The following is a 24,736-nucleotide window of genomic DNA, read 5'->3' on the forward strand; positions in this document are numbered from 1 at the left end:
AATCTAACATAATAAAAACTAAATCCATTAAAATCGAGTGATTCAGATACAAAAGAAAAGGAAAAAGAGAATAAATTAGGCTGAATTAAAAGCCAGAGAATAAAAGTGAGTTTTTAAATGAGACTTAAAAAGGGAAAGAGAAGAACAGAGTCTGATCAGGAGGAGCAAGTGGTTCCCGAGCTTCGGTGCACAAACTGAAAAGGCGCGCTCCCCGCAGGATTTACAGTGGGAGCTTAGGACATGAAGAAGGTGCTGGTCGGCTGATCAGAGGGATCGCGCAGGGACATGAGGGTGAATCAGGTCAGACAAGTAGCCAGGTGCTAAGTTATTGAGGGATTTTAACACAAAAACCAGGATCTTAAACTCTATTCGGAGATAGATGGGAAGCCAATGGAGATTTCCCAAAACCGGTGTGATGCGTTCTCGCTGCCTGGTGCCAGTCAGGAATCGAGCAGCTGGGTTCTGCACTAGCTGAAGGCTAGGAGAGTGGAGGTGGAGATACCATATAGTACTGAATTAGAGTAGTCAAGACGGGAGGCAATGAAGGCATGGACAACTGAATGGAGATGACACCTTTATTAAGATGGGCTTAACTTTAGAGAGATGCCTCAGGTGGTTAAAAACAGATCTTAACTACCTGGTTGACATGAATGTCCATTTTTAGGTTAGCATCCATCACGACCTCTAAGTTTGAGACACGGGTTTTCATCCCACTTGAAGTAAAAGGAAGGGTCAGTTGGGGGCTTGGAGAAGTCTTAGGGCTGAAAACGATAGCCTCCGTCTTGGCATCATTCAGCAGGAGAGAGTTTTCAGACAGCCAGCTCTTCACATCATTGAGGCATTCAACGAGATGCTGTAAGGAGTCATTAGGCTTCACAGAGGCATATAATTGGCAATCGTCTGCATATAAATGGTAGTCAACGTGGTGTTTTTAAAAAATGTCACCCAGGGGCAAAATATATAAATTAAATAAAAGGGGTCTAAGAATAGAGCCCTGAGGTACACCACAAGTCAAAGCTGCAGAGGGGGAGGCAGCACTATCCATCATAACATTAAAGCTGCGATGAAAGAAGTAGGACCTAAACCATTCTAATGTCATCCCCTGGATGCCTACTTCCCCTTTTCTGCGTTTATAACAGGAGAAAACCAGACATCCCCCCAGGTGGCCGAGAAGGAAATCAGTTTCAGTGTAATGTTCCTTCAACATGATGGAGGAGTTAGATTGTTTTGTGCTTATTTCACTGCAGAGTTCTTATTTATTGCTCCTTTAAGACCCACATCCTGAGTTTGCAGACTTTGGCTGAAAACAGCCTGATGAGCATCGTGACTTCACATTTCACTTTTCATGAACTGACTGCTGTTTTATGCTTCCATGCTGCCTAAATATGACAGTTGTTAAGAGTTTAACTTTGACTGAATGTGACCATTACATTCCCTCCCTACTGGCCTGTACATAAGGAAACGGCAGAGCAGGGGGATGTGGAAGGGTCTGCAGCTTCTGCCGGTCAGTCTCTTTTATTGGATTAGCGCTGCCAGAGGAGCAGGTGGCCGACGAGCTGCAGGCAGTCCACTTCTGGGAAACACACACAGATGTGCAAACACAGAACAACAGAAAGGTACGTAAACTCCACCCGTGCACAGTCCTGCCTTCTGTTTCCATCATCTAATACGACACGAGGAGGCAAAGTTTGCGTCACAAAGCAGAACCTGTTGATTTGTGTCCTGAAACAGGAATTATTTACGCCATAGGAATAATTTTTATCTTTAAAAAGCTCACAATGTTTTTTTAAAGCAGTTTAACAACTTAAAATAATTTATTTTAGATGTGTTTGTAACACATTTAACTCTTTTACCCAAAGTGGTTTCACAATTTCAGTTCACATTCGTGCTTTTGGACTGGCGGGGGGGGGAGTACTGGGAGAAAACCCACACATTGATGGGGAGAACATGAAACTCCACGCAGGAAGCTCACAGCTGAGATTTGCACCTGCAACCTTCTTACCATGCAGCCCGTATCTGCTTCATCTTAACTGCAAACACTAAATGTGAACATGGGACGTAGATCTAAAACAGGTTGGGTCATCTCATCTTTTCATCGACGATTTCCTGCTTTAAAATGAACTTTTACTGCTTTAAATGTGTTTTTTATTTAGTGCAAGTAGGAGTTACGTCTAATGTAGAAAAAAAAAAACAAAGACAACAGATGATAAACACTCCCATTTTCACCAAAGTGGAACGAGTCTTATTTTGAAACCGGACCCGTTTAGCTGAGAAAGCTGCGTGTGAGTGAAATGTGGACCGCTCGGCAGAACCACGACGGCTCTGCTGAATCGTTGGGCCTTTTGCCCGCTCACTTTTGATTAAACTAATATGTCACAGAGGATTTTTCTCTGCCTATAATTAGAAACATGTTCTTTATGTCTCACTACAGCCTCGCTCTCCGGTGATACTTTAGGCTCTCTCCATTTGTCTCAGTGCTGCATTCACTGTCCACAGGATACTTGAACTTACTGTTTGTGTCTTAATTTTCTTTTTCTCGTATCTCGTCTGCAGCTTCTTTTAGGAGTTTCACAGTTTTTGCGTTGACTAAGTCGGTTGACAGAGGCAGGTTTTGTTTTTCTCAGGTCCACGACCATACTTTGTTTTTATTATTAGCATCTTTTCATTTCTATCATTTCTATATAGATTCCCTTGATTACATATTTCATTGTTTATTTTTATATTTTTTATTTATCTTTAGAAAAATTTTTCCTTTTTATTTTTTAACAATAATTGTTATTTTTATTCTTGAACAAGTATTTTTTCGTGTTTTATTTTTTATCTTAATTTATATTTTGTCTTTTTACAAGTTTAATTCCATGCTGTAGTTCTTTTATAAAACACAGAGCAGTTTTGTTTACCTGTTTTCCCGCTACGTTTCGTTTGTGGCTGCAGACTTCCTCAGGCTGACGCCGATGGTGGCGTCACTTCCTTCTACGTTTATCCGCAGGCAGCAGAGGACGTTGTCGCCCTCTGCTGCCCGCTCTCCCCTCTCCGACGATGCAGTCCCATGCGCAGTCCAACGTGTAAACTCCATCGTCCCTGTTCATGGTCCCACATCCACATCTCCTTATCTCGATTGCTTCCTTTATCCATCTTTTGTATTTCTGTTGTTCGGTGTTTATGATCCTTGTGTTGTCCCAGTCCATTACATGGTTTTCTCTTGTGCAGTGATCTGTTACGGCTGACTTCTTTATTGTGCTTTCTGCTTCTTCTTTTGCTGCTCTTGTGTGTTTTCGACTTGTTTCTTTCTCGCACTCCTTTCTGTGTTCTATTGTTCGTGTGTTGAGTTGGCGTCCGGTTTCTCCTATGTATGTTTTATTGCAGAGTTTGCATGGGATTTCGTAAACGACTCCACATTTAAGTCCAGCTGGTATCTTGTCTTTTGGGTGCACTAGTCTGTTTCTAACTGTTGTGTATGGTTTTGTTTGTGTGTTTATGTTGTGTTTTTTCATCGTTGCTCTTATTTTTTCTGTTATGCCTTTGATGTATGGTAGGGTTATCACTGGTTTTGGTTCTTGTCTTTCTGGGTTTCTGGTTCTTTGCTTTGGTTGTTCTTTTCTTTTGTAGTGTAATGGTTTATGCTCTTTTATGAAAGAGGAACCATTCTACATATTAATTCGGAATATAAATTTTTAATAAATTAATAACCAAATTTTATAGGGTTAAGAAGACTCAAAGGTTGTTTTCATCGATAAACTGACGATGATATCCGTGGGTCTGTGTTTCAGTTCAATGAAGAGACAAGTTTGAAAGTTAAACGTTTTAATTCTTCAAATTAAACTAATGATTTTGAAATGACAAGCATAGGAAATAACAATCAACATTGACAACTTTGTTGGACAATCTTTAACAGTTGATATTTTAAACTTGCTCAAATAGACCTTGTGTTGGATATGCTGAAGATTGAGAATGAGGTGATGTGATTATGAATGCGTGTGTGCGTCTGATTTTGCTTCAGGAAGAACAGGTGTCTGTGTGAAAATGGATGGTTTGAATTAAACTTAGGTCTTATTAGAAAAGATGCATCAAACGCTATCTATTGTGTTCTGCCTCACCGTACGAGGACCCTCGTTCAGATCCGGACCTCAGGAGGATGTTTATCCAGGTCACACCTTGGCTGGCAGAGGAGACGAAGGTGTGCGACGATCCGGTCCAGAGATGCCCCCCGGTACTCGTTGTTGGAGCGTTTGCAGATGCGCTTTCTTAAGTTTAAAATACTCAGAAATCAAAGACTCTGGACGAGTCTGCGTTAGCGGTTGCAATTCAGCTATCCTGTCTGACTTGACAGGAATAACGTGTGTGTGTGTTTGTGTGTGTGTGTGTGTGTGTGGGGGGGGGGGGGGGGGGGGGGCAAGAGCCGGTGGGCTCCGTTCCCCCGTTAGCGTTTGTTACACGTCCTCTCTCTTTCGTTGTCAAACACGAACTGAATCATGAACTGAAAACTTACCAAAAGCCCTTCTCTTCTCAAAGCAAACGTGTGCGTCAGCAAATGTGTTTTGAATTTACTGTGAGAGTGTGTGTGAGCGAGTGTGAAGGTCACCACTAAAACATCTTCAAAACATTACTTAATTAAGCATTGCTTCATTATAGTTATTATGATTAACCAAAGCATAATAATAATTTGATTAAAATACATTTATAATGAGTAAAATGGTAAAATGATTATTTAGCATTAATAAACAAAGGAAGCGTAAGACTCTTTTATTATGACTAGCTTTCATGAGAACTCCTTCGGCTGGAAGCTGCAGGTGTGGGATGTTGTGGTTTCTGTTGAATCTTGCAGACTTCATGTCGGCAAAGGTCTCAATCTGTGGGTTAAAGTTCTGAGCGACCCAGCTCTGACCCAGCCGGGCCAAATACAACCTTTGGCACAGAAAACCCATATTTCCTCACATTACACTTTCCATTGTTGTTTGCCTTTGTTTATTGCCCATGTCGGGTATCCGCAGGTCTCCAAAGTATGTTGTATGTGTTTGTCCTCTTGTTTATGGTCTCTTTCTTCTGTTACCATGTTTACTCGGTGATATAATGTTGCGTCAGCCTGATGATGTTTTAATCCGCAAACGAAACGTAGCGGGAAAACAGGTAAACAAAACTGTTCTGTGTTTTAAAAAAGAACTACAGCATGGAATTAGAGATACGACACAGCAAGAACACACCTAAGATTTTTACAAGTTTATTTTTTTCACTTTTTGTTTTTGAACTCAACTGTGATTAAATAATGACATTATTTGGTTTAGTCTAAATTTGTATTCATTATAATTTTTTAAGTTTTTATTCTTAGTACATTTTTATAATTATTTATAATATAATATAAACTGTATTTTTAAAACCTATCTAAGGCATTTGTATCACTAATTAGAAACTTAAACCCACACCAACTGTTTTAGGGCAGAAACTTTTCGGGGTGTGTTGAAGCCACAGACTCCATATTCAGTTATTCACGTTCATCCGCTCATATTTAAGCAGCTTTTCTAATGAAAATGTTGAAGACGGTGTAGAAAAGTCCTGTTGTGTGTCTTTAACTGTGCACGTTACTGATAACTGTCGATAAGCCTGGAAATTAGGAAACGTAAGGGCAGACAGCGGCAGTCTCAACGTTTGATGAGACTTGACCGAGCCTGCTGGGAGGCGGGGCTTCATGTTTACCTGTTGGATCGCCGCGGCTCTCGTCTTCGCTTTGACCTCTACTGGTATTCAATTCCTTTCTGTATTCTTGGATTTCCATTCCCCGCTTTCTCCCAGGAAGGTGAATAAAAGACGAATAAGGCACTAAATCACTGGATGGTGAAGGAGAAGAGGACTTCTCCTCCCATCTCAACCTTTGACCTCAGTGGGAAATGAGAGGAGGCGGGAGAGGGGATTTACATAAAGAGACATTAAAGATCAGACCTTCAGAAAACAGGACTAACAGAGAAAGAGGAGGTAGAGCGGGTTGTCCAGTAATCAGAAGGTTGCAGGTTCAATCCCGGCTCCGACCAGAGAATGCTGCTGTTGCGTCCTTGGGCAAGACACTTAACCCATGTTGCCTGCTGGTGGTGGTCGGAGGGACCGTTGGCGCCAGTGCTCGGCAGCCTCGCCTCTGTCAGTGCGCCCCAGGGCAGCTGTGGCTACATCGTAGCTCATCACCATCAGTGTGTGAATGACTGGTTGTGTTGTGAAGCGCCTTGGGGGGTTGTAGAACCCTAAGAAGGTGCTATACAAATACAGACTATTTACCATTTACCATTTAAAGAGCAAGTCACCCCCTACCAGATTCTTACTAAACTCCCACTTCCTGTTTGAAAAATGCTAAAAATGCTGTTGCCTAGCAGACAGAGAGGGCGGAGCCGCTAACAAATACAAACACAGGCTCACAACGACATTGTGACATCATATGGTACCAGCTAACATTCTAGGGTACCTCTTAGCCAATAGCGATGGCAGATTTAAATTCAAATGTAGTGCAGAGTTTTTACCTGACAACGGCACAACACTGACAGTTTTAGGCAGAATATTTTAACTAAAATGCACTTAAGTGCCAAACTATTGACTAATCGTGCTGCAGACACTTGTAAACACACATTTATATAGTTTATCAGTAAAAAAAGTTGTTTTGGGGGTGCCTTGCTCTTTAAAGACAGATTATATATGGCAGAATATTTTGTTTGTTTTTACACACACACACACACACACACACACACACACACACACACACACACACACACACACACACACACACACACACACACACACACACACACACACACACACACACACACACAGTAGTATGACCTACCCTAGTTTTCTTTTTCACTTTTGAAAGACGAAGCCTAACGTGAAACACATTCTATAAGGGAATTGAAGTTTAAAATGAAAGAATGAATAAAGCCAAGAAAGTCGTCCTGTGGGTTCCACATTAAATTAGTTATGGTGCCGCAGAGTTGTCACACAGTTACTGAGGGAAATGAGAATTTGCATATGAGGTCGGTGCAAGGATAAAATGAATGAACCTGAAAATAGTCGATGCTGCACGGCTTCATGACCAGAACTGAAATTGAATGGCTCAGCGGGGTGTACAGGGTGTTCACTGGTGACAAACTCAGATAGATGGAGATATGCATGCAGGCAGTCACACTTGGGCCCAAATTCACAAAAAGGATCGAGTATCATTTGTAAGCCAAGTTAGTGTTTTGAGTCTGATTCCCACTCTGCACTGCCAACCCAACAGCCTTCTCCGTAAGATGACATTTATATGTAAATGAGGTCTTTCACATGCATTTAGAGAAAAACTCACCAAAATAATGATGAAGTATGGTGAATAAAAAACAAACATCTGCTGGCTAAACAAAAGAGGGCAGACATGTTCATTCTTCATTGTCACGTCCAGTCATTTGGTCAAACAAACTTTGACTCATTTGTTTAATTATGATGTGCAAAAACCACAACAATATTTCATTTATTAAACACGTATCTCGATATATAATCAGCTTGTGTTAGCATTGAAAGATAATATAGTAGATTTTCTGTACTCTTTTAATGACACAACTGTTACACACCATGCACATACATAAGCAGAACAAAACAGAATATTTTAAACTAAATGAGAACTTCCTCTAATCTTACCGTACCTTGAGCTTTCGGTCTTTTCTACTTTTTAGTCTTTTCACTGTAAATTAATCCTTGAACGGCCTTCAGGCCTACTAAAATATTTCACTTTTTTAATAATTGATAAATTAATTCTGAGAATTTTTATTCTTTTATTTGGCAGAGAAAAAAATCAGTCCTTCAATATTCTTTTACAGTCTGGTCAGCATAAATAGTTTACAGTTTAGAATCACACGTTTGATTAAATTAAATTAATTCTCAATTAATTAATTCAAATTAATTCATAAAACAAATAAGGCTTAAAGCTTTGAAATTATATTTAACTTTAAAACTAGGGATGCTTGATATTGGCTTTTTATTGATATATCAATATTGTTTGACTCTTGATTTCTGATACCGATATGAAAGTTTTTAGGTTATTGACATCACAAATCTTCTATCATGCATGCATAACATTTAAACATTTTCTGTGTAAAATTACTACTTCAGTTTAAGTTAGTAACAGGAAAAGTTTCATGTTTGATTTATTTCCAACAGTAGTTGAAGCTGGCTAGCAACACGTGGCTATGTGCTGTTAGCTGGTTAGCTCCACTAGGGTGACCATATTTCCATTTCTGAAAAAGAGGACAGGAGATCTGTGCCTACCGATGACGTCACACTAGGGCTGGGCAATATGGTCTAAAATCAATATCACATTATATTGAGGATTTCACCTCGATAACAATAAATGGATGATAACTACAGGTATGCGCAGAATCAAAAGTTATACACTAGATGGGGCTGTCGCGTGTATTACGTTGACTCACATTTTTGGTTGCACAGCTTCTTAAAGGGACTTTTCGGACTTTTGAATTTTTATGCACGCGATAGCCCCCTCAGGCCAAAAGCGTAACGGCAGCTTCAATAGTAGGCTCGTGCACGAGGCGCGCATGCTGTACGTGCACACTCCTTAACGAAAATAACAGCTGAGACAGTCCTGTGTGTGGGGGTGTGGGGGTGTGGGTGTGTGTGTGTGTGGGGGGGGGGGGGGGGGGGGCAGAGGACAGGAGAACGTGCAGCTAATTAAATAATTTGGTTCTGTACCTTTCTCTTCAGCACAGCTAATAAAGGTTTATGATGGGTCAGTCCTCCTGCATGCTCAGATCATTCCCTTCCCTTGCTTGAAAAGTTGTTCCAAAATGAAAGTTGAACCCCCATCTTTTTTATCTGTGAATTCAATGCCGTTCGGCGAGTCTCAAATAAAAATTTGGGCATCTTACTGTAAAAAATATACCATTAATGTAAAAAAGAAACTCTAAATAACAAACTTAATTCACACCCGGACTCGAAACTAGGTCTACATGAGAGTCAGACATCTTACTACGTGAGCTAAAGCGCCAGTGACGTTTTTTGTATCTGTAACATTTATATCCTTGATGACAGCTGAAACAACGTCAAACCAAAGAACGGTTCGGAGCGAAAATGGCTATTTTGTTGCTAATTTGCAAAATGGGTTGAAATATAACATGTTGGTGGAGCTGGGTTCCGACTATCGGCTTGTGGAGCTCTCGGGAGACCGATGTTTTCCACCCAGTTCTCCCCTCCCCGCAGCTCGGCGCATCTCTGTCTGATCGCGGCTTCTGTCTGCTGCGCGGGCTGCCAGCTTGTGGAGCTCTGGGATGGAAACCTTTCCACCCGGTTCTCCCCAGCGGCAGCTCTGCGCATCTCAGATCGCAGCGGCGCTTGTCTGCTGTGCGGCTGCCGGCTTGTGGAGCTCTCCGAGACCTCTGTGTTCCACCCGGTTTTACCCAGCGGTCAGCTCGGCATATCTCTGACTCAGAAGCTCTGGTGTTGTGTACAGTTAACTCCGGTTAGAGCTAGGTTGCTACCTCTGTTAGCTTAGCTCCCACCTCCGTGTTAGCTTTGGGTTAGCTTGTAGCTAGTTCGACAGGGTGTCGTCAGTTGATCCCAGCCTTACAGCCCCACCCTCAGCTCCACCTCTCTTCCCTTTTGTGGAATTGTCTGGGCTTGACGGAACCTGTGACACGGTCAAAATGGCGGTGGTGGCCACCTCCCATTTATCTTCAAAAAGGTGTTATTTCAGTCTATGGAAACCCATTGTCCAATATTTATATGTCGATGGTTGGGACCCATTTTTCCCCCAGGTTATCAGATTCTGCCAACAAAAAGGCTCTAAAACAATTCATATGTAAACAATTTGCATATTTATTGCAAAATCAAATTTTTCGCTGCTTTAGTGCTGCAACAAGGTTTTATTAATAAGAAATGATCATACCTTTTGTTTTACTACAGCAGTGGTACGCTTCCTGTGCACAGATTATTAAGGATGCTTGTTTCAGCTGTGAGATCAGACGATGGGGTGAATGATAAAAAAAAAAGTTTGTCCTGGACTCCATGGAAACTTTCAGAGAATCCACAAATAGTGTCTTTCAGATGGTTTTGTTACTGACATAATTGTGTGAGTTTAGAAAAGAAGCAGGTGAGACGGCGTGTCCAACAATTTTGTTTTTCGTCTGACAATATTAGAACATGTCATTCATGTCTGAGGTGCTTTTACAAACACTGTATAACTAATATTCCTGGACAGGGTAGGAATTACACAGAGGCTTCTGGGGGGACCCAGTGATGGGGGGGGGGGGGGGGGGTGGTTCTGTTTAGCCTTGGCCCCCAAAATGCCTTGAAACGGCCCTGGGTGTGACCGAGTGTTGAAGGTGATCTGAACTGTATCGAATGTATAAATATTACATGTGTATTACTTATTGTTTTATAAAACATGTAGTGGAGATAAATCTACCTACAGTTGACTTTTCAACACTTTGTTTTGTTTTCTAGTTTTTATGTAACTATTTTCCTGTCCTGTCTTTCTCTCATCTTCCTGCATCTCCTCTAAACTCTCCAGAAAAACTGCTGCCTGGATTCTTACTTATTCACCTCATCAGTTACTTTTGAGCTAAGCAGATCAAAGGGATCTCCTGATCGCAAAGCGGAGTGCGCATTTCGATGCTGCGTCAGTGAGGTGAAATCACCGCAGCACACGATGGGCGGAGCGCGTCACCAATGATTAAAAGACAGAGTACCTGATGATGTAAACAGATATGAACGATCATGTGTTAATAGTAATGTTTTGTTGCACCACCTTGAGAAAGTATCGTGCGCCGGACGCAGCGGGCGCACCAACGATCGGCGCTCTGCGTCCTCTCCGCTCAACAGAATCCCGCTATGCTTAGACTCCATAAATATTGTAGGCAGAAACTGGATATTTACCTGAAAGATATCTAGCCCTCCATGATTCGATCCCTGCTCCTGGATGAAAAACTGGACATTTTGATCAATGTAGGACCCCCCCACCCCACACCCCCGGGACGCCCCGGAGAGAGGGTGGAGAGTGGACACGTCCGGGGGAAAGAGGATGTATGGTCACCCTAAGCTACACGTAGCTAAGAGCTGTTAGTTGGTTAGCTACGTGCTGTCAGCTGGTTAGCTACACGTACCTACGTGTTGTTAGCTGGTTAGCTACACGTAGCTACGTGCTTTTAGCTGGTTAGCTACACGTAGCTATGTGCTGTTAGTTGGTTAGCTACGTGCTGTTAGCTGGTTAGCTACACGTGGCTATGTGCTGTTAGCTGGTTAGCTACATATGGCTACGTGCTGTTAGCTGGTTAGCTACACGTAGCTATGTGCTGTTAGCTGGTTAGCTACATGTAGCTACGTGCTGTTAGCTGGTTAGCTACACGTAGCTACGTGCTGCTAGTTGGTTAGCTACACGTAGCTATGTGCTGTTAGTTGGTTAGCTACACGTAGCAACGTGCTTTTAGTTGGTTAGCTATGTGCTGTCAGCTGGTTAGCTACACGTGGCTACGTGCTGTTAGCTGGTTAGCTACACGTGGCTATGTGCTGTTAGCTGGTTAGCTACATGTGGCCACGTGCTGTTAGCTGGTTAGCTACACATAGCTACGTGCTGTTAGCTGGTTAGCTACACGTAGCTACATGCTGTTAGCTGGTTAGCTACACGTAGCTACGTGCTGTTAGTTGGTTAGCTATGTGCTGTCAGCTGGTTAGCTACACGTGGCTACGTGCTGTTAGCTGTTAGCTGCACATGGCTACGTGCTGTTAGCTGGTTAGCTACGCGTTGCTACGTGCTGTTAGCTGGTTAGCGACACGTGGCTACGTGCTGTTAGCTGGTTAGCTATGTGCTGTTAGCTGGTTAGCTACACGTGGCTATGTGCTGTTAACTGGTTAGCTACGCATTGCTACGTGCTGTTAGCTGGTTAGCGACACGTGGCTACGTGCTGTTAGCTGGTTAGCTATGTGCTGTTAGCTGGTTAGCTACACGTGGCTATGTGCTGTTAGCTGGTTAGCTACATGTAGCTACGTGCTGTTAGCTGGTTAGCTACACGTAGCTACGTGCTGCTAGTTGGTTAGCTACACATAGCTATGTGCTGTTAGTTGGTTAGCTACACGTAGCAACGTGCTTTTAGTTGGTTAGCTATGTGCTGTCAGCTGGTTAGCTACACGTGGCTACGTGCTGTTAGCTGGTTAGCTACGTGCTGTTAGCTGGTTAGCTACACGTGGCTATGTGCTGTTAGCTGGTTAGCTACATGTGGCCACGTGCTGTTAGCTGGTTAGCTACACATAGCTACGTGCTGTTAGCTGGTTAGCTACACGTAGCTACATGCTGTTAGCTGGTTAGCTACACGTAGCTACGTGCTGTTAGTTGGTTAGCTATGTGCTGTCAGCTGGTTAGCTACACGTGGCTACGTGCTGTTAGCTGTTAGCTACACATGGCTACGTGCTGTTAGCTGTTAGCTACACGTTGCTACGTGCTGTTAGCTGGTTAGCGACACGTGGCTACGTGCTGTGACCGCAGCGTACGTTTTCTACACAGGGCAAATTATTACTTCACAAGTTGTGACAAATAAATAAAAATATGTCAAACACTTTACCTCAGATCTGTTTTTACATTTAGAGAGGGGAGAAGTAGCTGAAGAGTTTGATGTATAAAGTTAAAGAATTTTTAGATGAAAAAGCTTTATATCTTTTGTATTGTTCCTTATTTCTGCTCATGTATTGTGTTGAAATGTGGGGAAATACCTACGAAACCCACTTCAAGCCTTTGTTTATAATTCAAAAGAGAGCAATCCGACTTGTAAATAAAGCAGCTTGTAGAGAGCATACACATTTACTTTTTATTCATTTAAAAGTATTAAAGCTAAGAGAATTAGTTACATTAAGAACTGCACAGTTTATGTATAAAGTGATGTATAATTTGATGCCAAAACAAATTCAGAATCTGTTCCAGATCAGAGAGAGTGTTTATGATCTCAGAGGGTATAAAATGTTTAGAAAGCCTAAAGTAAGAACTAAAATGAAACAACTTTGTATTTCTTGCGTTGGGGTTGATGTGTGGAATAAATTAGACCAGGAGCAAAAAGATTGTTCAACAATGGTAAAGTTTAAGGGTATGTTTAAATCAAATGTGATTAAATATTATGAATCAAGTCAATGAAAAAATGCATAAAACATTAACCCTTTGATGCATAATGGTCACTACAGTGGACATGTACTCAAAATTGTCATTTATTTATTTTTGCTATAAGCACAGCTGTTGAAGACTTTATTGCATTTGAGCCCCTCCATTTGGACTTCAGTAAGCCAAGCCAAAATATTTCATGGTCAGAATGCACGCTGCCCACTGAGGTGGACATGTAATAAATTATTTGTAAATTAACAAAATGTTACAAAACATATTTGTTGAAATTTGTTTCATTTACACCTAAAGATGAATGAAAAAAATTGTTTAAAAAATCATGGTTGAAGATTTCATAATTCATGCATCAAAGGGTTAAAGGTCTTTTTTTTTTTTTTTTTTTTTATAAAGCTAGAATGGGGATTTGAATATATTCCCATACATTTCAAACATGATGTAAAAATTATGGAATCGGTATGCTATTCTAAAATTTTGTTTAAGTTCAAAGGGTTTGGGGGGCTGGGCTTATAAGCTTATGCTTCTGCCTGCGCCCATTCTTAGCATTGTGTAAGTTGTGTGTTTGCTTGTAAACCTGCAAATGTTTCTTTGTTATATTATATTGTACTATTGATTTTAATTTCTCATTAAACTTCTCATTAAACTTAAAAAAAATTGGGTTATTAAGACTAAAAACCGATACCAATGTTTTCTGATATAAAATTATAATGCCGGTTTCGTCCAACATTACTGGTACACCGATAATATCAAACATCCCTAGTTAAAACTATTGTTAAGTGTTAATTTTAGACCTATTTGGAAAGCAGTTGGTTTTTCTTGGTGTGAAAATGAAAACTGAGTTTTGTTTGAAGTTAGGAAAATGCTTCATGCCTCAGAAGCATCTTTAAAACTTTAACTTGAATCTTTGAAAAAGGATTTACAACTCTAATAATTTTCTGCCTCGAGGCGTTGCTGTAAACGACCTCCTCTAAAACACCGGCAGCACCAGAACCGCTGTAGAAGAAAGTAAAGAAACAAATGTGACAGTTTAGAAAAAAGCCCAATAAAAAGAGTGCTGTGCTGTTTATATTCACCGTTTGTTAGCATCTCACTGTAGTAAACAGAGGGGATCGTTTGAACTCAGGTGACGGATGAATGGATGAATAAGAAGTCAGGACTGTGAGAAGTATTAGTCCTCTGGCTAAATGTTCAAAGCTTTTCCTTTCAATTCTTGTTTCTGTTCTAAGTTTATCTGAACATAAATACAACTCTAAATGCTTCTGGCTCACACATCATCCCTTTGTTTGTCCTCATGTTCCCCATTTAGCCAAAGTCTAGTGTGATAACCTTCAGCTTGTTTCTCCTGCTCCAATATGACAACATAAACCCAACACGTGCTCTGTTCCCTATTTTAATGATCAGGGGTCTCATTTATCACACACTGAGTAGAATCCTTACTAAAACCGTACTTAAGCTCAGCAAAAAAATGTACGTACGCCAAGTAGGTTTGTGAACTATCAAACATGGAGTACGCACAGCTGCACGCAATCTCCGCTTCATAAATCGGAGACTAACGAGAATGTTTCTCAGCTGCTTTTTAGTCACATCCCGCCCTCGCCACGCCCACTTACTGCCATAAATGGTCAATGCAAAGTGCCTTGTGGATCTCATGCACATACATAAGTCGGCTGTTGCAGCAATTCGATCATGACCGCAGATCAAGGAAGCGCTATTTCACAAGCAGAAGTCGAGGTACCTGTGGGTGAGGCAGAGAAATGAAAGGAAGTGCTTTTGCAAAACAAATAAGTGAAAATCCACGGAGTGGCACAGCGTTGCTGAAGCCGTCAATGTTGTGAGTTCTTCAGAGAGATCTGTTAAAAAAATGGTCCAATCAGGATTCAATCCCCAGACTCCCGGGTGAAGTCACGCACCCTAACCAGTCAGCCAAACGGAGATCTCCCTTGGTCAACTAGCCAGGGCGCATGATCAGTCGGGTCACAGTGACAGGACACACGCTGTAACAGACGCATGACATTCTGTCTCTATCTGTCCCCCTGCTGATATTCTGCATTCCGTATTCTGCACTTCAGGCTGTGTGTGTGTGTGTGTGTGTGTGTGGGGGGGGGGGGGGGTTACTTGTTCTGTGTGAAAACGAAGCGGTACAAGTGATAATGCTGCAGGATTTCATAATTGTATCTTCTCAGCAGCAGCACTGCAGGTGCTCTTCATGTCCAACATGTGCGTAAGCCAGGTCCTTAGTCAACTTAAAGTTGTGCACATTTTTTCTGCTAAGTTTTCTTTCATAAATCCCAAAGTTTGCGTGGAAAGTTGCTTACGCTGTTTTCCTACCCCGTTTTGTGCGTAAGCAAGCTTGATAAACGAGGCCCCTGCTGCTGTTTACACCTGCTCTTAAGACGTGTTTGTTTGTTTACTGCTGTGAACAAACAACAGTCCCCAGGGTCGGTAGTCATTCCCCAGGTGTTCTCAGAGGGACCTAACTAAAAAACTTCATGTGGGAGGTGATCAAGAGACCCCCCTAATGAGAAGGGGCGTCAGGCTCCCCCGGATGTCAGAGCAGCTAACCATCTCTGAGGCTGAGCAGAAGCAGCTCCTTCTGCTTGTATGTCAGACATCTCCTCGCTCTGGGAATTGGGCCTCATTCTCACTCAAACATTTCAATTGTTTTATGCCGTATGTGCCGACTGCATCAGTCTAGGTCCTCAAACGCTCGCACACGCTCTGTGATTGACATCTGTACCCAGGCGCGTTGCAAGATTTTCAAAAGTGTGGGGGATGTTGTCTGTGCCTAAAATCTTGTTATTGTCATTTCCATAATAGCGGAGCAGGTGCGAATTTTAGACGCGTCACGCATGTCTCCGTTTTAAACATGTTTAAGCTGTTCAGAATACAAATCCAGGCTCTGTCTTGTTAAATTGGTGTAACTGAAGTTTGTACTGAATGAAACTTCACGTTGGGCGACGGTGGCACAGGAGTTAAGTGCTCGCCCCGTGATTGGAAGGTTGCAGGTTCGAGACCCGCTCAGTCTGTCTGTCGCTGTCGTTGTGTCCTTGGGCAAGACACTTAACCCACGTTGCCTGCTGGTGGTGGTCGGAGGGACCGGTGGCGCCAGTGCTCGGCAGCCTCGCCTCTGTCAGTGTGCCCCAGGGCAGCTGTGGCTACATTGTAGCTCATCCCCACCAGTGTGTGAATGTGTGTGTGAATGGGTGAATGACTGATTGTGTTGTAAAGCGCCTTGGGGGGTTCCAGGACTCTAGAAGGCGCTATATCAAATACAGGCCATTTACCATTAGACCATGCCGAAAAGAAAAGGATCCGATTAAATCGTTTCCCCCTCATTTACAGTCACGAAGTAGGTTTACGTATTTAAATGATGATCAGGCTGCTGTAAAATGTAATCTCCATCCACATCCGGACAGAATTATCCTCTATTCTTTCTCTATTTGCTCTGCTCTTGTCTGGGCTGACGTAGCTGATGGTGCCTGCGGCGCGCCAAGCGGCTGTGATGCACATGTGGAGAGGTGGGCTGGATGCTTTGCTTTTACTGGAAGATGGATTTTTATTTTTTATTTATTTACTTTTCTAAAATGTTGGAGATTTTGCCCCATGAATAACCGTAAAAACTACTGGTGTGCATGTACCCCTATGAAAGAGCCCTAGGTTGAGAGGTAAGCATTAGAAGTGCAGGTAATGCATTCTGGTGCCTGTAAATGAAAATTGAATTGGGAGTTTTTACTTCATATTTTAGAAATAAAAATGACGGGGGGAAAAATTCATTCAAATTTTCTAGCGCGACCTGCCTGCTTCACGTAAGTCACTGCTTATTAAGGTCCGTCCAAAATTACCGTGGCCCACCCAAAAATGAAAACCTGGAGCCGCGTCTGTTTTTAAACCTCTGCAAATTGTTGTTCTTCACTTTATCAAACAGAGAGTTTGTACAGCTAATGTCAAGATGTAAAATAATGAATTCAGTCGAGCTCTTCCCTCCCTCCCTCTCCTGTTTCAGAAACAGAAGAGGGAGGGGAAGAAGGAGATGAGGCAAACAGAGTGAGTGCGACATAGAGAAACCAGACTGGTGTGGAGGTGAGCGGCTGGAAAAGTGTGGGTGTTGAATCCCCCCACATCCCCCACGGGTGCGACGCCCATGTTTGTACCTAAGCAGATGCCTAACGTTATTGGTCAATGCTGAATGACGCTCAACTCAAATTGTATAGGGAGGGGGTGCAGAGCTAGCAAAAATGACGACGAACGTATTGCCTACATTATATCATAGTGCAAGGTAAGACAGTCACCTTTTCTAAAAAATCATCCATAAGCCCTGAAGGGGGTAAAACTCCAGATTGCCGCTTTGGGGCACTGTGGTCTGCTCAGAAGACCGTTCCAGCCATGAAGCTAGGATATTCAACACACTGGACTGTCTCGGCCCGATACCGGAGCGCGTGGACTAGGGCTGGGACAACGCGTCGACGTAATCAATTACGTAAAATACGTAGACGCAAATAATTTGCGTCGATGCATCATCACGTTCAAAACAAACATGGCGGCAGTGAGTTGTGGCCACATCAGTGGGGCAGTCGACTTAAATCACTCAACCCGAACTCGCAGTGCAAAAGTATGGGACTATTTTAACAGAACAGGAAGCGATTCAGTCATTTGCCTTGTAAAATGGAAGTGGCCTATCATAAAAGCACGACAGCTATGCACCAGCACCTCAGACGACGGCATCCAGGAGCAGCTTCTGCAAACGAACAAACACCGTAAGTTTTCAACTTTTTTTTTACTAACGCTGTTTTATAACATCCAAACACCACCACGTAGCCATGCACTAACTCACACACACACACACACGAGCAGACCCACTCACACTCACACACAGAGATACACACTCAACCTCTGGAACTCACTAACCCCAACCCTCATTTAAGCTGCGCAGCAGTAACATCTAGCTGCAGCTGTTTTATGTTTTGTTGGTTTTTATTTGTGGCTCATGGTGGCAAAATGAGTCGGAATGCGCACGTGCTGATTAGGAGAATCGGCGAGAGCTGAAAATGTGAGAGAGCGCTAATTGGCTGCAGTAAAAATGTTAACAAAGACAATGTACCACCTGCTAAATGTAGCCGTCGTGGACATTATTACAATATTACTGAAGTGCTTGCAAAAGCAAAATGACAACGGACTCTTGTCAAGTTTAATGCCTCATCCTGTTTGAATGTTATTTTTTATACTTCATGCTCTTCCAGCTTGTTGATCTTCTAGATCTAAGTTGCACCATCTAGTGACTAGAAAAATGTGCAGCATTTTGTGTCAACAACCTCTTTTTTTTAACAAATCTTATAGATTAAATGTTTTGAGAAAACCCTGAACTACAGATCCTCAAACAATTGTTTTGATATCATGCTTTCTACATAAATATTTTTTAAATTATTTTAATTAATCTGTGTGTTGTCTGTCTGATTTATGTTTTCAGGAACAAACAGAAAAGTCTGGAGGACTATGTCAGAAAAGAACACCCTGCACCCCCCAGGAGGTGGCTGTACTCACGGAGAGCGTCCTATCTCTGATTCTGAAAGACATGAGGCCACTTGCTGTGGTTGAGGGTGAAGGATTCAAAGAAATGCTGACCACTTTTCAACCAGGTTACACTCTGCCGCCTAGGCGCCATTTTACAAGCATGATGGAGAGGAAGTATGAAACTTCAGTGGAGAACCTAAGGAACGAACTAAGAACGGCCTCATCCAAAATCTCCCCTTACCACAGACAAGTCTGGTCACACAATCCTACCTAAAAGACGCCATTGCTGCTATTTATATTTCATTTATTTTTTGTTATGAATGTTCCTTGATTTATATGAATAGTTTGCACAACATTTAATTTTTTGTTAAATGTTATCGCTAACATAAGATTGTACTACGATTACAACAACTTTATTTTTGAGCTTTTTTTTATTAAAATGTGTTCAAATGAAGAAATATGCATTTATTTCACTGAGATACATAAATTAGTAATAATCAAACTGCTATACAAGTCAAATAATGGGAAACTAATCAACAGTGGAATCTAATCAAAATCTAATAAAATTGACAAATTAATCGCTAGATTAATCAATGCATCGAAAAAATAATCGCTAGATTAATCGATTACAAAAATAATCGTTTTGCCCAGCCCTAGTGTGGACAAACCACCACTCAGTAGGTCGAATGTGACATGCAGCCAATAAGAAAACGGGGTGATGGAGCATGCACGGGGCAGCAGTAGCTCAACAGGTTGAGCGGTTGTTCAGTAATTGGAAGGTTGCAGGTTCGATCCCGGCTCCGGAGAGAGAGCTCTGTTGTGTCCTTGGGCAAGACACTTGACCCACCTTGCCACTTGCTGGTGGTGGTCAGAGGCGCCTGTGCTTGGCAGCCTTGCCTCTGTCAGTGCGCCCCAGGGCAGCTGTGGCTACATCGTAGCTCATCATCACCAATGTGTGAATAGGTGAATGATACACTGCAATGTAAAGTGCTTTTGAGTCCTCTGACTCTGAAAGACGCTATACAAGCGTGGATCATTTATCATGCCGCACGGAGCAATGGAAATCCAAATCCCCCTCCACTTCCACCATGTTTATTTGCTCACAGGTTCCTGTTGAGCTGGGGAATATTCGTGAGTGAAACTGGTAGTGTGGTGTGACATTCCTGACCCATTCACACTCGGGTCAAGACTTTTATATGCACGAGGTCTCACGTTTGAAACCCAGTCCTCTGAACCGGACCTTCGATCTGAAGCCGACCCTAAACCAGCTTCACATCATGGCCTGAAAATGCCGACAGAACCACAAAGAGATGAGGTGATGAAGCATCCGGACCAGAAATCCTCTTTCATAAGATGCCTCGACATCCCACCCCCGATCTCCACAGACGGGATTAGCCAGTGGGGGAGTTGGTGCTGAGGATGTGGACACAGCTCCCTCTTTGGTTGTGCTGGAACCAAATTAGCCTCACAGGTGACCCCGGTACTCCATCCTCCCCGAGCCATGGGCCACTGTAGTCAACCTTTATCAAATCCATAAAATACATGCAGACGGGACAAACAGGCTAATGAATCCCTCAGCACCTCCACTCACAGTGACTATCAGACTCACTTCTCCACATCCTGGACATCAGCTGATTCTATTTCTTCTGTTATCACTTTCTCTCTCAGAGCCTGTTTGCTTTGTTCTGTTTCGTCTCTCCTTTGACTCGGAGCTGCTGAAGTGCAGCCCGGCATGTATTTACTCAGTCCAACACCGTCTCCTCACCGTGCTGCCACCCCGTCATCTTCTGCCATTTGCTCTGCTGCTTGTACTCTCTCCTAGAAAGTGAAAGCAGATGGACAGTCTCACCTCTAATCCATGCAACGCACTGCCTCTGATTCAGCACCAGGGACAGAGCCTCGTTTGTTCTGAGAAACAGAAATCCGTCAAACGTAAACGTCTGCCCGCGTCCTTCGTTCAGCCCTTCTCCTGCCTAAACTGGACTTTATTTAGATGTTGCTTAATCTGTTTCCACAAACAAACCTCAATTACCTCCTGGTTTCTCTCCATCACCTGATTTCCCCACAGAAAAACAGGCTAATAGAGAAAAGACAATAAAACCTGTCGCTCTGCGGTCCCACTGCCTCCATGCTGTCCCCGTCTCTAAGCTCATTCACTTCCTGTGGCGTCGCTCCACCAGCATGAAGCTTTGATGGAAGAATCACTCCCCTCCTCCCCGTCAATCCCTCTGCCTCTTTCCTTTCTTGTTTTCCATCTTATGGCCTCCCCCCATTACATGCTCGGATGATCTCTGGCCACTGATAACACCTGATGGATGTAGAGGAAGTAAAAATATGCCAGCAGCCGGCCCTCCTTGCTTCGCTGTATTTTCCTCCCATTCAGTCCTGTCCTCTCTGATCCAGGCTTATCACCTGCTCCGGTGGTCCATGCCGTGGCGCTAAAAGGGACAGATGTGGTAATTCTGCAAGCCACTGAGCTAGATCCCTCTGTGTGTTTGAGAGCTACTTATGTGATCTCAGGCCACATCAGGACGCAGACAGAAAGGGGGTGGATGTCATCCTCACCCGGTGTTCCTGCCACAGCGTGGTTAACCCGGTGACTCGAGGAGGATGGCGAACGGGGACGGGAGTGCTCGTGCAGAGAGACTCTGTGAGCCGGCATTAGGTAGGAGGATGCTTGATGGACTATTTATGACTGACAGGGAGAGCAAAGGGAGGATGAGAGTCTGATGGTGGTGTTATAACAACATCAATCCCTATCCAGCTCTCCGTCTCTCCCACCTCTCCATCCATCACTCACAAAATCGCATCTTTTTATGAGTTTTTTTCATCTCAGTTTCTCTTTCGTATTCCTTCTGAGCCTCAGCTTTAAAAGAAAGTATTCCACCAGTGCAACTGCAAACACATTCAAATCTCCCATGTTTACGGTGGTTCAGGAATTTTAACAACAGCAGAAAACGTTTTTTTTTTTACAGTCATTTGACCTAGACGGTGAACTGTTGTTTTGAAAGTTAAAGATGTTAAAGGGAGAGAGGAAGGGAAGATGGGAAGGTCAAATAAAGCAGAAAGAGGCGAGTGAACCCTGGGCGACAGACATGAGCCGGGACAGCGTGAGATGGAGAGATAGGGCCATGTGGGTGGATGTCAGAGAAAAGACAATAGTAACTGCATTAGGAGCCTTCCCGCCTCGAGCGCCGGCAATATTGCAGATCCTGCTGAGAAAAACAAGATGAGAAAAAAAGGGCGAGTGAGTTTAGAGCTCTGTCTGCTACGGAGCCGCCGCTCGCTGCTAACACGCTGAGATGAATAGGCAGCCGAGCACAAGCCCACACGGTCCGCCCACGGAGAAACCTCAAATCAGTTGTTTAGAAGAATTCTGTAATAAAAAAAATCACGATTATAGTGACACTGTCAACCGTGTGGAACTTCATTTGTTATGAAAACACATTTAAAATTTGTAAATTTGTGATTTTTTTTAATCAGACAGAAATGCTCTCGTCGCCTCGTTATTTCAACACATGGTAAATGGTAAATGGCCTGTATTTGATATAGCGCCTTCTAGAGTCCTGGAACCCCCCAAGGCGCTTTACAACACAATCAGTCATTCACACATTCACACACTGGTGGGGATGAGCTACAATGTAGCCACAGCTGCCCTGGGGCGCACTGACAGAGGCGAGGCTGCCGAGCACTGGCGCCACCGGTCCCTCCGACCACCACCAGCAGGCAACGTGGGTTAAGTGTCTTGCCCAAGGACACAACGACAGCGACAGACTGAGCGGGTCTCGAACCTGCGACCTTCCGATTGCGAGGCGAGCACTTAACTCCTGTGCCACCGTCGCCCCACATCTGCAGTGGTCTCTAGTATAAACGAGTGCCTGGTGAGTCGATCGCAGTGGGAAAAAAGCTCCGGTGCTCCCGTTTCAGGAAGTTCTAGTGAGCTGAAGCAGTAGGGCGTGGGAGCGGAAAACAACAACATTTGGAGTCTTACGTCCTGACACTTGGACATCTCTCCTCTGATTGGCTACCAGCAACACGACTCCACCACTGACTCCGTTTTATCTCCACAAATTCCCCAAGCCTGGAGGAGGTCTGCTGTGTGGTGCAGTTGCTAATGCTAATGGTTAGCTTATATTAGCTGAGATGTTCTCTGCTGTTTCCTGGACGCTAAACCAACAACAGCCTTCCCCGTCGTGAGTCAAGATGAAATCTGTGGCCCACATCATGAGGAGTCAGAAAATAGCATTTATCTGCTCTTTGGAAGTTGAGGACCCATGGTCTGGAAGTAGACGGGCATGGTTTCGGTCAACCCCATCTTTAAACATTAGACATTTATTCACCACTTCACTTTAGAGGCTGAAATTAAGAAAGTGCCCAGAACCATTAAAACCCATTAGAGATCTAATGTTGACCTATGAAAGCTGCCCCGTTTTACCCGCAAATGTTAGGATGGGGGTGAGGGGAAGGTTACATAGCAAGAGGTTAAAGGCTAAATGTCGGTGAAACGTGCGTTTTCCTGCGAGCTGCAGAAAGCAACGCGACGGCACAGCGCGTCGCCTCCCGACGCATCGGAAACAAACGCGTAGTCACCCATCGTCTTTTTTCGACGTTTCGGTGTGAGAATGTGTTGCCACGACTGGATAAAGCAGGTTTTAGGGTGAAGGTACTAATCCTGATGCACCGTCAGGACAGAAGGGCTTGGACGGGTTAATGGTCGTGTTTTAGAGGATGTGTTCTTCCTCTACATGAACTCTCGTTGATCTCCTGTCGTTTTTTAGTTGACCTGAATGTGTCTTAAAGTGTGAGGCGACTAGCTCTGTTGTTTCAGTAAAAAGCCCCAAACAAATACCGGGTTCACCAACTTTCATCATAAAAAGCACAAATTTGTTCTGGTGTTTCACTCACAAGACCAACGCTGCTTTTTTGTTATTTGATTTATTTATAAAAAGAGAAACCGAGAGAGGGAGGCAGGTTTATTCCACGCTTGCCTGATCCAGGTCTGTGGACGTGTCCACTCCACTGAGCTGACTGACAAGCAGCGACTTGTTATTTACGGCTGTGTGGACGGGTCCTGAGGCCAGAGCCCCCAGTGGGGTTATTGTGCCAACCTTGTCCTGATTTGTGCTCCTTTCCAGAAAGTTAAGGTTAGTATCGCGTCATACCCGTGCCACAACCCGTGCACGCGCATTGGGTCCACAGCGCGCGTGTGAACGGGACTCGCGAGCGAAAATATACATGGCGAGAGGTCATTTGTGCACTGAGAGGGAGCAAACTGTGTCTGTGAGCGCACAAGGATGTGCACAAGTGACAAACCTGCGTGCGCGCGTTGTCAACGAGCACACGGCAGAGGAAAACGTGCGCGCGCGGCAGCCTCTGTGCGCGCTCGGCAGCCTCTCTGCGCGCTCGGTTTCTGACTCCTGCTCGCTCGGCTGTAAGGGCTTTTGGCACTCTGGAGGCGTGGCCTGTGGCAGATCTTCTCTGTCCTCTGATTGGTTAGTTTACCCCGCACTTTACCCTCTATCTATATAAAAAAGTCTGATATTCAGTAGTTGTTGGCATAGCTCAGCTGGGAGAGCGGGTGACTCTCGCCCCGGAGGATCCAGGTTCGAGTCCGGGCAAGGAAAATGCAGTAGATGTCATGTTAATTTTTCTTAATTTCAGGTATTTTACAGTTGTGACCGTTCAACTGTCATTAAACGTCCGAATGTTTGCTGGGCAGTGTTTTAAAAAGTGCACATAAGCTAGATGGTTTTAACCATGTAAAATTACATTTTTTGTGATACTGGAAAAATACATACTGAAATAAAACTACTGATTGAAAACTTTATGACTGTGGTTGTACAATATATGACTCACTAATACACTGCAAACAAAGAGAGAGAGAGAGAGAGAGAGAGAGAGAGAGAGAGAGAGAGAGAGAGAGAGAGAGAGAGAGAGAGAGAGAGAGAGAGAGAGAGAGAGAGAGAGAGAGAGAAGTTCTTGCCTCATTAATGAATTGTTTATTTTTTTCAGTATTTAATTGACAAATTATCCTTTCAAATAATTAATTGATGAGTTACATAATTGTCCATTTCATAAAGAAACTGCATATCAAGCTTTCATTCAGATGACCTT

The sequence above is a fragment of the Nothobranchius furzeri genome, chromosome 6 (genome assembly GCF_043380555.1).
Source record: "Nothobranchius furzeri strain GRZ-AD chromosome 6, NfurGRZ-RIMD1, whole genome shotgun sequence".
Taxonomy (NCBI): domain Eukaryota; kingdom Metazoa; phylum Chordata; class Actinopteri; order Cyprinodontiformes; family Nothobranchiidae; genus Nothobranchius; species Nothobranchius furzeri.